Source organism: Protopterus annectens, chromosome 8.part0 (genome assembly GCF_019279795.1).
Source record: "Protopterus annectens isolate FY-2018-M chromosome 8.part0, PAN1.0, whole genome shotgun sequence".
Taxonomy (NCBI): domain Eukaryota; kingdom Metazoa; phylum Chordata; order Ceratodontiformes; family Protopteridae; genus Protopterus; species Protopterus annectens.
This window is the reverse complement of record NC_056741.1, coordinates 1702334387-1702348481: the sequence shown is the minus strand read 5'-3', so window position 1 is coordinate 1702348481 and position 14095 is coordinate 1702334387. Positions and strand designations below refer to the sequence as shown.

The following is a 14095-nucleotide window of genomic DNA, read 5'->3' as shown; positions in this document are numbered from 1 at the left end:
TAGTCAGTAGGTAATCCATTTACATAGAAAGCAGCCATGAAAAACACTTAAATGTATGTGGCCAAACCTAGTTATATAATGTTTTTGTGTTTGGAAAGTATTTTTGTGCAGTAGTATGTGTACAGGATAAGCTCTGCAAAAAAAAAAAAATAAATAAATAAATAAATAAAAACTTCTGCTGGCTGTTCAGTGGCACATAATAATTTAGTGCAGCTACCCACATACCCACATACATAATCCCTAGGATTCAGAAAGGTTTGCTGCAATGTGGAAGTCTTAACTCCATAGGTTTCTGCTTCTCAGAAAGTCTGAGTGACTCAGAGACAGCTTTCCCATCACTGTTTTGTGTTAGCAATGACTACAGCTGTTTTACTGGTGATGCCATATACAAATGCTGCAGTCTGAGAGCATCTAATGCAAAATTAGCATTGTGCTTTACCTCAGAAATGGGGTTGCAGCAGATTGGTTATCAACTTGAATACTCCTAAGGGGGGATTATTGGTAATGCCTCTCCTGTCTATATGCAGACAACTTGCTTATATACAGATCTGATGCCTCCCTCTCCAGAATTAAAATTCAGTTAGAGAATCTTCTTACCCAGCTGTTAATTAACCAGCTTTGCAACATAAAAAAAAACATGTTCTGTAGTACCCAGAGTAAGTAATCTACTGTCCTCCAAAATTGTCAAAGTTTAACATGACAGACCCCATTAATCTCACTACTACCTTCAGATACTAAGAGAGTTGTCTTAGCCCCACCTTCTTCCCAACTTCACTGCTGACAACCATTTATTTATTTATTTTATTTATTTTACATTTGTTGACCGGTTAGTCTAACTGGATACATGTCCATTTTCAGCAGAGGCCCGGGGAGAAAAGCTCCAAACCATCATAAGAATTAACACACTTGTCTTTTCATCTATCAAAAAAATCTCATTTTCTACCCCAGAAAGTAGAGATACAATTATTAAAGGCATTCTACTTATCCATTTAGAATATGAACTACCTTTAATAGATGATGTTTCAAACAAAAATCTATCCACACTGTATTCAATACTGAGTTAAATCTTTAGGTTTACCACCCATTCCCAAACAGAGAGCATCAACATTTCACTCTCTCTCTCTCTCCATACCTATCAACTGTCCAGATTTTTGCATAATGCCCAGATTCTTGCCTCATAATTTTGGTCTATGTCTCATAAAATTGTGTTTTTCTGGCAAATCACTGGCAAATTATTGAGGACTTGAAGTCAGAAAATAATGGCAGACATTTGAGTTTCAGACTTTATGTGCATCAGAAAAATGCATGCTAATGCAAAATGTGCTATTCTATCGCCTTTCTAAGTTTCTAATAGCAATATTTAATGTGTCCCTATTTTTGGGGCTTTGTACCCCCATTATTTGTGACTTTAAGAGGTTGAGAGGTGTGCCTCTCTTTAAAGCAAGATGGTTTTCTATTGAATAAAGAGCACAACTTTTACTTGGCACCTGACTATTTACAATTCTAAATCTTAAAACATTTCTCTTCCTTACAAGCCACCTCACTGTCTGAACTTCTGAACCTCAGCATATCAGCTTCACTCTGTCCTCCCCAACTCTACCTGGTTATTCACCCCCCACAAATATTTTTACTGCACAAACCATAGTTTCTCAATATTGGGTCAAATACTCACCAGCTTCATGGTATTTATTTATTTATTTATTTTACATTTGTTGACCGGGCTAGTCTAGCTGGATATATATCCATTTTCAGTAGAGGCCCAGGGAGAAAAGCTCCACACAAATACAAACAAAAACAAACAAACAAAACAAAAACCTATACAAATAAAAATATATCATTACATGGTAAAAAAGGATTAAAAACCATATGATACAGTGTAACATTTCAGAGATCAAAGACACTTCAGAAAGTTAACATAGAACATAATCTTTCTTATAGAGGTGAATAGCTGCACTCTAGTAAGAGATAAGTACAATAACTTACATCAGACTTGAGGGATTTAAGCAATATATTGAATAAAATTTGGTTTAGTGATAGTCTTAGTTACACAACTAATTATTAAATGTTAGGAAGAAGGTAGAAGAGGAGAAAAACAGGGTATAGGTGTTGATTAGTCAGGTTTACTACAAGGACATAGCCAGTGACTTTGGATATAATTTCTGAGTTTTTGTTTGAAGAGTGGCAATGATGTAGTTAGTGTTATATCATTAGGTAGCAGATTCCAGCTCCTTCCTGCTGTATTAGTAAATAGAGAGTCACCAGCTGTGTTATTAGACTTTGTTAAGCTGGCAATGAGTTTACTAGAAGAGCGAAGGGAGTTGAGATTATTATATGGGATTAAAAGTTTTGAGAGTATAGGGGTATTATTGGGTTGGTACAGTATTTTGTGGGTAATTGTGAGTTGGGGGATTAACAGATGGTTTTGAAATTCCAGCCAGTCTAGTTGTTTCAGGTTAGAACAGTGGTGAGTTCTAAAGGGATTTCCAGTAGTGAATCGGGCAATATTATTGTAGCAAGTTGCAAGTTTGTTAAGGTTAGTTTTCTTAAGGTTAGTAAAAACAGGTGAAGCATACAGAAGAGTTGAGATTAGATGGGAATGAGCGATATTGGCTCTAGCTGATGTGGTTAAGAAAGACTTAATTCTATATAAGGATCCTATTTTTCTGTTGACTATTTTAATGGTGTTGTTAGTATGTTGATCAAAAGAGAGATTATTGTCAATGGTTATTCCTAACAGTTTGGTAGTAGAGTCAGGTGAGATGACAGTGGCATTATTTGAAGAGATTGTGAAGTCTAAGGGGGAGGACCTAGTAGTGGGAGTAAAGAGAAGGAGTTTAGTTTTTTTGGCATTAAGTAGGAGGTAACGTCTGATAAACCACGTTTCTACTGTGTTGAAGATGTTTTGAGTAAGGGAAGAAAGTTCAGTTGGAGAGGTAGCTGAGCAAATAAGGGTGGAGTCATCTGCATATTGAATGCAGGTTGCTTGAGGAATTGCTAAATGGAGATCATTAATGAATAAAGAGAAAAGAAGTGGTCCAAGAATGGAGCCCTGAAGGACACTGATGGTGACAGGTAACAAGGAAGAAATTTGATTTTCCCAGAGAACTGCCTGTTGCCTATTGCTGAGGTAAGATCTGAACCAATTAATGGCTAGGTTATCAAAGGAGAGAGATTCAAGAATGTTAATTAGGATGGAATGGTTAACCATGTCAAAAGCTTTAGAGAGGTCGATGAAGAGAGCAAAAGAGAGAAGGTTGTTGTTGTGGTTTCTATTGATAGTGTCTGTAAAGGATAGGAGGGTGGTGGTAGTACTATGATAAGGCCTAAAGCCATGCTGACAGCTTGCTATTATGTTGTGGAGAGAGAGATACTGTAAAAGTTGTTGGTGAATGCATTTCTCCATAATATTTGCTAAGGGTGATAGGAGAGCAATTGGTCTATAGTTAGAGTAATCGATAGAGTTCCCACCTTTATGTAAAGGGATAATGTGGGAGACTTTCCAGATGTCTGGGATGGTTCCTTCTTGGATTGTCCTATTTATAAGTATAGATATAGGGTATGCAATAACCTTGGCTGCTTTTTGGAGATAAAGAGATGGAAGCTTGTCAGCAGATGGGGTACAAGGCTTCAGTTTATGAATAAGTTTATAGATGAGAGAGGTAGAGATGGGTTGTAGTTTAAAGTTATGGGAGGAGTGTGCTAGGTTGATTGGAAGGTTGGAGTTACCAGTGTTTAGTTGTCTAGCTAGAGATTGTATAGTGTCAGTGAAGAAAGAGTTGAAGGTATTTGCAGTTAGGTGGGGGGTATCTGGATCAGCATCAAGAGGGGTGGGAGTTTTAGAGTTACCTGGGGAAAGCAGTCTATTGATACAAGACCAGAACTTTTTTGGATTATTTTGATGAGTTTGTTGAAGTTTACAGTAGTAGTTTTTTTTGTCAGTAATGATTGCTTTTTTAGTAGTATTTCTAAGCTGGTGGAAATGAAGAAGATCAGAGCTATTTCTATGGCATCTCCATTTGGCCCAGACTTTATTTCTAAGTAGAATTAGATTTTTAGTTTCATTAGAGAGCCATGGAGCTATCTTGGACTTCATTCTGATGGTACGTTTGGGAGCATGTTTGTCAAGAATGGATAAGAAAGTTATATTAAAGTATATTACTGCATTTTCAAGAGGAAGGGATTTTAAGGGGTTCCAGTTGCATTCTCTGAGTTCAGTTAAAATGTTTGGTAGAGGTATAAGTTTAGGACCCCTGGGGGTGTGTGGGAATTGGGGGTAGGGTAGGGGAGCGGAGTGAGCCCACAGGGCGAATGGAGTGGGTAGAAACAATTGAAGGAGAAACTGGAAAGGAGACTATCAGAAATGCAGGTGATTATAGGTAAGAGAGGTATAACATGAAAAGGAAAAGGTCTAGATCATCCAAGTACACCAGCGAAATGACAAAAATAAAGGAGGTTTAAATCAGTGTTTAAGCATAAAATCTTTCTTTTCTCTTGTAATATAAGTCAAAGAGTGATCACTGACATCATCTGGTAGGGTTCCTACTTTGTAAGTTTGTTTAACTTTGTTCATGAGTATCCAATCTAAGATACTCTCTTTTTGATTAGGTTTATTAATTCTTGTTGTTGAGGTGATGGTTTGGGTGAAACCATGGAGGTTGATATGAGAGGTAGGATTTTCAGCATTGATACTTTTCCAGTCTATGTTGAAATCACCTAGGATTTTTGTTTCTTGGGGGTAAGTCGTAGATACCCAGCTGAGAAAGGCTTCTAAAGTGGGTATATTATTACCTGATGGTAAGTAAATACAGATAATGTAAAGGGATTTCTTGATGTTAAATTGGAATTTAGTTATGAGGACTTCTACTTTGCTATCCTGGGTTGGATAAGTTGGAAGGGTGGAGATATTAAGTTCATTCTTAAAAAGAATTGCTACTCCACCGCCTTTACATTTTGATCGGTCAAGTTTCACTATATTATAGCGTTGGGGAGTAATCTCATTGTCTTTTGTATCAGGTTTTAGCCAAGTCTCAGTGAAGCAGAGAATATCAAAGGAATGGATATCTAGGAGGGCATGAAGGTGAGATACTTTATTATTGATGCTTTGAATGTTTAGATGTCCTATTAGGAGGGAATTATTGAGTTTAGGGTTAGTTATTTGAAAAGTAGGGTTGGTAGGGCCAGGGTTGGGGTGGATGTCTCCATCTTATAAGGTGGGATTATTTGGTTTTGTTATTAAGTTGTTTTTTAGATAGGTTTGAAGTTTCAATTTTTTATCGGTGGGTAGGACATGTTTAATGTGGGATAGTCTGTGGTATTTTGGTAGAAGGTAGCTAGGAGTGGAAATAATATTGGAGTGTGTAGTTAGGGGTGCATATGTGCAAGTTGTAGTTTGTTTGTGTGAGTGTTTAAGCTGGACATAGTGCAGATTCTCAAAGGAGGTAAGAAGGTAGGCTGAGAAGAGGGTGGTTAAGAGTAAAACTGAAAGTGTAAGCATGGTTAGAGTATAGGGAGTCATCTTTGTGGAGAAGTAAAGTTGTAACCAGAGAGAAACGAAAGGTAGAGGAAGTGGGATTGCAGGAGAGAATAAATAAGGAACCTGCAAATGTAAGTGAGGGGATAAAAGGATATTTAAATTATGAGTAGAGGGTTAAGAATAGAGGTATTTTAGGGAGAATATTACAGAGAGTAGTAATAGGAGGGTAGGGGTGTGGTTAAATTAAGCGGGAAGGGTGAGTTAAGGGATTGGTTGGTTGAGTTAGGGGGTGTATTTAAGGAGGTATAAGTTTAGGACCCCTGGGAGTGTGTGGGAATTGGGGGTAGGGTAGGGGAGCGGAGTGAGCCCACAGGGCGAATGGAGTGGGTAGAAACAATTGAAGGAGAAACTGGAAAGGAGACTATCAGAAATGCAGGTGATTATAGGTAAGAGAGGTATAACATGAAAAGGAAAAGGTCTAGATCATCCAAGTACACCAGCGAAATGACAAAAATAAAGGAGGTTTAAATCAGTGTTTAAGCATAAGGTGAAAGAGAGGAGGAACAGGTCAAGGGATAGAAAAATAATTAGGCAAGTTTCAGGGGTAAAATAATAAAAAGAAAGGAGACAGACAGAGAGTACTGGCAAGGATGAGGGTGAAGGGGGATAGGAAGACCAATACTAAAATTACAGACGTAGGACAGTTAGAGCAAGAGGGAGCAGCAGTGAAAAAAGGAAGGGATGAGGGTGCCACCTAGTGGATAAAACAGGTATAGATGAAGGAGAGTGGGGAAGCTAACTAGTGAAGAGATAAAGTAAAAACTAATTATAAGAGTAAGAAAGTTATAGGTGCGGAGGTGAGAAGTAGAAGAGAGGCTGTGAAGGAGAGGTACCGGCTGCTAGTGACTCAAGCTCAGGCAAACTGTAAGACCCTTGTAGATATCCAGAACAGAGGCCTAGTATACCAGCAGGACTATGCCCATAACCTACTTTCTTCTTTTCTTGATAGAGGGTACAAAAAGGAGGCAAGCAGATGCAGTCACCGGAGTTTGGGCGGGTTCTTGTGACACCAGATGGGTTTTGGCTTGGGCAGGAATCAGAGCAGATTTGAGCTAGGTACTTTGGGGAGAAGGGAGGCAAGTAAAAAGGAAAAGGAACAGGGTTAGCACGGGTATCAGGCCTGTAAAGTAGTAAAAAATATAACATTAACAATCAGAGAAAGTTAACACAATATTACTCTAACTAACATATATAATCCACTTTACAAGCTACAAAGCAAGGCAGAGTATTTACAAGCCTTTGTTGAGCAAGAGAGCAATTCCTTAAACAACAAAGCAAAACGCTGTAACACAGTGTTGCCCTTATTGATAACTAAAACTAGAGAATATGAATGCAGCTTCTAAACCAATTACAGCAGGAGTTTAACAAATATTGCAGAATAACATGCAAAAAATGAACAAGAGCTAGGTGTAATATAACTGAGAATTAAAAGTGAGTGAGGTCTTCAACATTGACTAGGGGTAATGCCTAAGCAATTTAAGCAGGTACAACGGCACCTTGTGGAAGGCCAGATTAGCTAAGTAAGGCACTAAAATGCTGTGTTTAGTTAAATACAGCTGAGTTTCCTAAGATTTACTTAAGAAGGGGTCCCCCAGCAGTTATCTAAGCTCCACTAGAGTGACAATGTTAACAAAACAAAAACTGCCGTTTCAGCTACTACAAGCGCTTAAGCGCAGGTGAGTAGTAAGGGTTTCTTAAACATTTAGGGAGGCTTCACAAGCGTGGCGGAATAATAGATTGCCGTTAAGGCTATAAAAACTGCTACAACAGAAATTAGACTATGCACCTACCTAGAACTCCTGCAAGTGCAGGAGCGTAGTTAGCTTTCAAAGAGCTAGGTATGGAAAGGACGAAATAACGCCAACCGAGCACTTGGACAAGCTCCACGTGAGTGGCGCAGTTTTACACAGCAATGTAGGCTACAAGGCACATTACCGGCATCAAATAGGACAGACCACCATAAAATAATTCAACACTATTAGAAAAGAGATTCCGTGCTCATTAACAGAAGGAGACACTGCGAAAGATCAATTCCTCAAACAAAAATGCACACTGTAACACAATATTACTCTAACACATACAATCCACTTTAAAAACTGCAGAGCAAAGCAATGTATTTACAAGCCTTTGTTTAGCAAGAGAGCATTTGCCTGTCACTCAATTCAAACAAATATAAATTATAAAAATTAATATTTTACTGGTGGCATGTATGCTCAAGTTGTCAGGTTTGTTGGCAATGCAAGCCAGAACCATGCCAGCCCACAATAATAAATAATAATAGCCCTCTTTTCAGATAAGGAATCTGTTCTTGCTTAACCCCAGGATAAACTATATCCTGAAATTTGAACAAGTACCTGTTCATATCTTATACCTCTTTACCCTCTCTTCTTCATTTCCTTACTTCACTACTTCACTAACGTCCTTACTTCAAGCAATTTCTTTTCCTTGACACCCTTTCTTAATAGATGATAACCCTGTTTTTCTCTCACTTCATATTGCAATTCCTGTTTGTATTTTCTCTAAATATTAAATCATTTAAATCACTGTCATATAAGTTGCATATATTCTTAACCAATGTTTTCACATTATGTCTTATTTGGTATAATTATTTAAATTACAGCATTTCCTTTGCTGCAAAAAAAAAAAAAAAGAAGTGCTTTTATATTGCATTATATTACAATAGTTCCTTTGTCAGAGAAAACAACAATGGAAAAAATAACAACAAGCAGTCCATTAACTGCACATTTATGCATATATAGATGATTGCTCTGTTCATTCTATGTGTGTACGTCTGCTACCTCAAAGACAATACAAAGTTGTGTGCCAAACTCATAGTTAATAGAACTGCCTACACTGAGCCAGAAGATATAGCAAACCTACTGGCTGACAAATTCAAGTCCAACTTTATCCATCTCTCTACCCCTCAACCTTCCCTCAGGAAATACCATCAAAATATAACTCCCCCTGATACCACTAGGGAGCAGGTCCTTAATGCTGTCTCTAAGGCCAAGAACACTGCATCAGTGGACCCAGACACTATCCCGGGATGCCGTCGAAATAGCATAAAACATAACCTATAAAGCCCTCTGGAATTGCTATTTAACTGAAACCTCCAAACAGGCTTCATGCCTCATTACTGGAGAATAGCGACAGCCATCCCTCTTCACAAAGGTGGGCCATCAGCAGACCCTGGAGACTACAGTCTCACTAGTCTCTTATGTAAAGCCATTGAAACAATTATCATGGAAATGATCAGTAATGCCATGGGAAACATCACACTGGACCCAACCCAATTTGTTTTAATTAGGGAAAGGTCATAACTACTCAACTTGGTGGACTTTTTTGAGACGATCACCAAAGCAATGGATTAGGTCAAAATGGTGCACACTGCCTACCTTGACCTGGCCAAGGCATATGACACAATGCCCCACTCAGGCATTGTTGACAAACTTAAGAGGTTAGGTACAAATCCTTATGTTACCCAGTGGATAGCCTGCTGGCTCACACACAGGACCCAGGAAGTTAGACTTGGGGAGTCCATCTCTACAAAGAGGCCATTCACCAGCAGAATCTATCAAGGATTGGTCCTGGGGTCACTTCCTTTTGGCATTGACTTGTCTGAAGTAAAGGAAAACACTAATGTCTTCTGGCTGACTAAATTTGCAAATGATTGCAGATTAGGAGTTGTCATTGAATTACCCACTGAACAAATGTTCTCCAGGAAGGGCTGACATAGACAAACAACTGGTGTCAAAGCCACATACTAAAACTATTTGCCAAGAAATGCATAATAGTATCCTTCAAGAAGTCATCCACCTAGGGTAACTATCATACTGACAACACACTCTTTTAAGAGTTCACCCAGTAGTCAGGGACCTGGAGACACACATGGACAATAATCTAGCCTTTGACATCATGTGTCTACAGTAGTGAGGAAATCATTCTATGTTGTGCAGCTTATAAACAAAGGTATGGCATCTAGGTCCAAATAAATAATTCTTCCATCATATTCAGCATTTCTCAGACTTGTATTGAGTACAGTGTCCTCTTCGGTATGTACCTAACCAGGCATAGGCAGCAGTTGGAAGGTCCACAGAGTTTTTTCACTAAAAGATACAGTGAGTAAATAGCATGCCCTCTGCAGACAACATCAAGGCCCTATCTGTGTATTCTGTCTCCTACAGGCTGTTGAGGGGAGATCTATGCCTGGCATACAGGACATGTTCGGACCTCACTCTGATGGACCCCCTGCATATCTGCAAAACAAACAGCCCCAGAATTACCCATTCTAAAACTTAAACCTTGCCTCTGATATAAATAGAGGATGCTGGAGAGAAAGCTATGCATCCTTGCGATTACCATGTCTCTGGAACAGGCTTTCCATCCATGAGAAGCTGAGTTCCTCTCTAACCCAATTCAACTGTAAGTTGGACAATTGGATGAGGAACAGGAAATTCATCCCTGGTTTGGTACCTATGTCTCTAAAGGACCCTACTCATAAATGTTTCATCTCCCAAGCCCCTGCTTACACTTATAAAGGGTACTAGAACTTGTCAAAGATTTGAGGTGCATGGATAGACTTAAAAAGACTTCTGTGGTCATTAGACTAGTAAACACCTATGAATTTATGGCAATGAAACAAATCCAAGGAAGCAAGGCTGCAAGATGGAATCAGATCTGGCTGAAAATAGTAAAAGCACTATATATAGTCATGATGTGTTAGTTGATTTGCCTTTTTAACATTGCATTGAAGATATCAACAGTACTTCTCTACCGGGAAAATGAAGCTGTGGTCCTCAGTTTCAAAAAAATATGAGAAGAGGGTGTGTCCCATTTATAAAGAGAGAGTGTGTACTTATTGGCTTCCCTGGAAAACCAAATCCAGGGTGATGGAAAGGAGATTTCATCTCTCAGGCAACCCTTTGATTCATATTGAGCAGTGTATATTCCATGCTGGCCATTGACAATGGATGAGCTCATAGCCCATAAAAAAAAAATTCCCCATCATTTATTGGTTAACTCAAAAATATCAACAAAGAATGCAAAAAAAAAAAAAAAATCAAATCCTCCAAAAGTAACTATGAATTGAGATTTACAACCTCTATTTATGACATCAACAACAATAAATCCTTCTTCAGATATGTCAGAAACTTTAAAGTACTGCCTAGCAATGCTCAGAGCTAATAAATAATAATACCTGCTTACCCCCGAGGACATAGACAACATACTAGTGGGAAAATTCAGCAGCTCTAACTTTACTTCCCCATTTCCCCCCAACTTTCTCCAGCTTATTTGCGCACACACACACACACACACACACACACACACACACACACACACACACACACACACACACACACACACACACCACTCCACCTCCAAGCAGGTCCTGAATACTGTCTCCATGGCCAAAAATTCTTGCTCCATGGGTTCTGATAATGTGTCTTCCTGTCAACACCAGACACTGTCTGGCAAAAGTCTGTTCATCCTCAGGCTGTTCTCTGGATTTCTGCCAGAGGAATGGAGAACTGTGGTACTCATTTCACTCCACAACAGAGGATGCACTACTGATCCAGGAAACTATAGTTCTATAATCCTCACCAGCCTTATTTGCAAAGCAAAGCAATGGAACTTATCATTACGGAACTTGTTAACAAGCTAATATGCAGTCTATAAGCTCTGGATCCAAGCCAGCTTGGTTTTGATAATGACAGATTTTGACTCCTGAACCTAGCTGGCTTCTTTGAACATGTCACTGATGTATTAGACTCCAGTAAATTGGTTCATACTGCTTACCTGGAGCTGGCCAAGGCCTTTGATGCCATCCCATATTCTGGCATAATCAACAGGCTAATTGAACTAAATGTTCATATATTAACTGCTTTATAGCAAACTGGCTAACTGACAGAACCCACTCTATTAGTGTGGTAGACATGCTCTCTTTGAAAAGTATAGTTATGAGTAATGTCCCCAAGGAATCTGTCCTAGGACCATTTCTCTTTGGTATTTCATTTTCTGATGTCAAGACTGACATCAATTACCTGTGGCTGACCAAGTCTATAGATAACTGCAAACTTGGAGTTGCCATTAACTCCTCATACAACATCCAAATTCTTCAGGAAGGACTAACAAACACCATTAAGTAGTGTTTGGACCATGGCCTAAAACTATATGCTAAAAAATGCAGGACTGTGTCCTTAGGCAAATCTGAACACCTTTGCACTTACCACATAGGTGACACCTTAGTTGACTCAGTCATTAGGGACATGGACAGTTTCATTGACAACAAACTATCCTTTGATTACCATATATAAACTGTTGTCAGGAAATCCTTTTATCGTGCCAGACTAATCACCAGGGGCATTCCTTCCAGATGTAAGTTATCATCCCTTTCTACTCTACTAATAGAGTATGCTAATACAGTACAATGGCACTTTTGGTATATCCTTGGCTAAGCATATAGGACATGATTTCCTTGAGCTACCCAGACTGCCTCAAAATTCTTTCTTTCTTTTCTATATCCTACAGACTCTTAAGATGCGACCTCTGAATAGCCTACAAAGCCTCAAAGGATCCAGTCCTATGCAATCACATGTGTATCTGCAACTAACAACACCCTCAACACCTTCAACACCCACTCAACAGATATTTACTTCCTCCAGAACATAGGACCTGCTGGCATGATAGGTATATATCCCAGAGAATCCCACTTTTATGGAATAAACTTTTTGGATGTAAAGCAAAGTAGCTCCCTGGTCCTCTTTAATCATAACCTGAATGAATAAATGGGCATAATAAATAAACCCAAGATCTGTCCTATCAAGCCTTCATGGAAATGGATCAAATCCAGTATACATACTCGTAATTTAGGGTAGTGTGGCTGAGCTACTAATGGTCTTCTGGATAAACAGCTTTGTATTTACCTACGTGTGTATGAACTAATAATTAATAAACAAATTGCTGAATTGACTTTAGCCAAAGATGCAGAATGTAATACTATGTTAAAAATTGTTAGTGAAAAAAATGTATTTATTTATTTATTCTTTGTTGATGGGTTAGACCCACTAAGCTGGTAGCCCCTTTTTAGGGGAGACTCTAGGTGATATTTATATAATACATAAATCTGCACGAGCTGCTGAGACATTCCAATCCTGTTATGTCATAAAAATATATGCAGCTATGATCTGCTTATGCTTTGGAAATTAACAGGAAAGCATTTGATTTCTGCTAATGTCATGAAAATAATAGATGTTTCATTTCTACTAATGTCATCAGACTTAACAAAGAGTTATTGATTTTCTGCTTATGTCATGAGAAAATACACAGCTGCAGAAGCTATTGATAATGAAAACAAAGGCTGTTTGAAAATATAAACTGTAATCAGCATTTACTTGTACCTAAGCTTGAAATGTACATTGAAATGCAACACTTATATATTAGAACTGCACAACTGAAGAATAGAAAGTTTGTAGTAGGCTAAAAGATAAGCCCCCAAGGCCAGGTTGTTTTTCTCAAATGTTTCTCATAAATCCAGTCATGTCAGCAGGAAATCCAAGTAACATTTTCTATGTAACACATAGTGAGTTTTAAATCTGAACATGTCAGCAGGAAATCTAGGTAACATTTTCTATAGAACAATACAGAAAGCTGTGTCTAACTATGTCAACCATAGAAAAGTAACATTTCATAGAACTGTATAAAAGAAGCATACTGCTTACTAGTAATTTAGACAAAATCCTGTATCTGCATGTGTTGTCTCCTTGCTGCAAGTAATAAAAGGTGCCATACCTGAACCTTTCCATGAACTGGTCTTTGAAGTTTTTCCCTTTGACAGATTGGTCCTTCGGACTGGAAACCCTCACTTCACCTCGGATCAGACGGGCCGGGTGGTTGAAACCGTACGGGGAAGAAACCAAATCGGTTCTTCTTATTTGAAAAGCCCTCCGACTGAATTGTCGTACAAAAGAGGCCAGCCACTTTCTGATCTGTGACCGAAGGACGGGTCTCCACAAACCGGGTGATCAATCACATAGGCTCAGGTAAGGTGAATCTACTTTTTTCTGTTTTCTGTTTTAGATCAGGGACTAGATTTGTATTGTTTTTGTCAAGACTGTATTTTACAAGTCAGGGACAGAAAAGATTACTGTCTTGTCATAGATCAGAAGAAACAGAATAGGTAGGCAGTCATTCTGAAGAGATTATAACAAAATCCATGATACCATGTTAAAAATAGGAGAAGTTACGTAACGATCAAAAAAGGGTAGAACAAAATGGGTAATAATTGCATAAAAAGACCCCAAAAGCCGCCGTTAATCGAAGACGCAAAATACATGCAGTCGCAGCGCGCTGACAATATTAAATATTATTCAAAATGGGTTAATAAGTACGAATTCGATGGAAAATTAGAAAAAATCTTCACTTATCAAACTTGTTAAACAGCTCAAAACCGATTCCAAAGGTCGAGTAAAAAAGCAATGCAAATTAGGAATTCCTCAAGCACACAGGTGGATTGAGAAAGTAAACCGTAGGGAACAAAAGAACAACAATTCAAAAACAATGTTT

The 14095-nt window shown here is 38.5% G+C and overlaps 1 protein-coding gene across 4 annotated transcripts in view; it reads right to left on the bottom strand.

Annotated features, from left to right (window-relative positions):
• The window catches only part of LOC122809608 (anoctamin-10-like), a 946079-nt gene that overhangs the window by 369793 nt on the left and 562191 nt on the right, over nucleotides 1-14095 (bottom strand). The window lies entirely within an intron of this gene.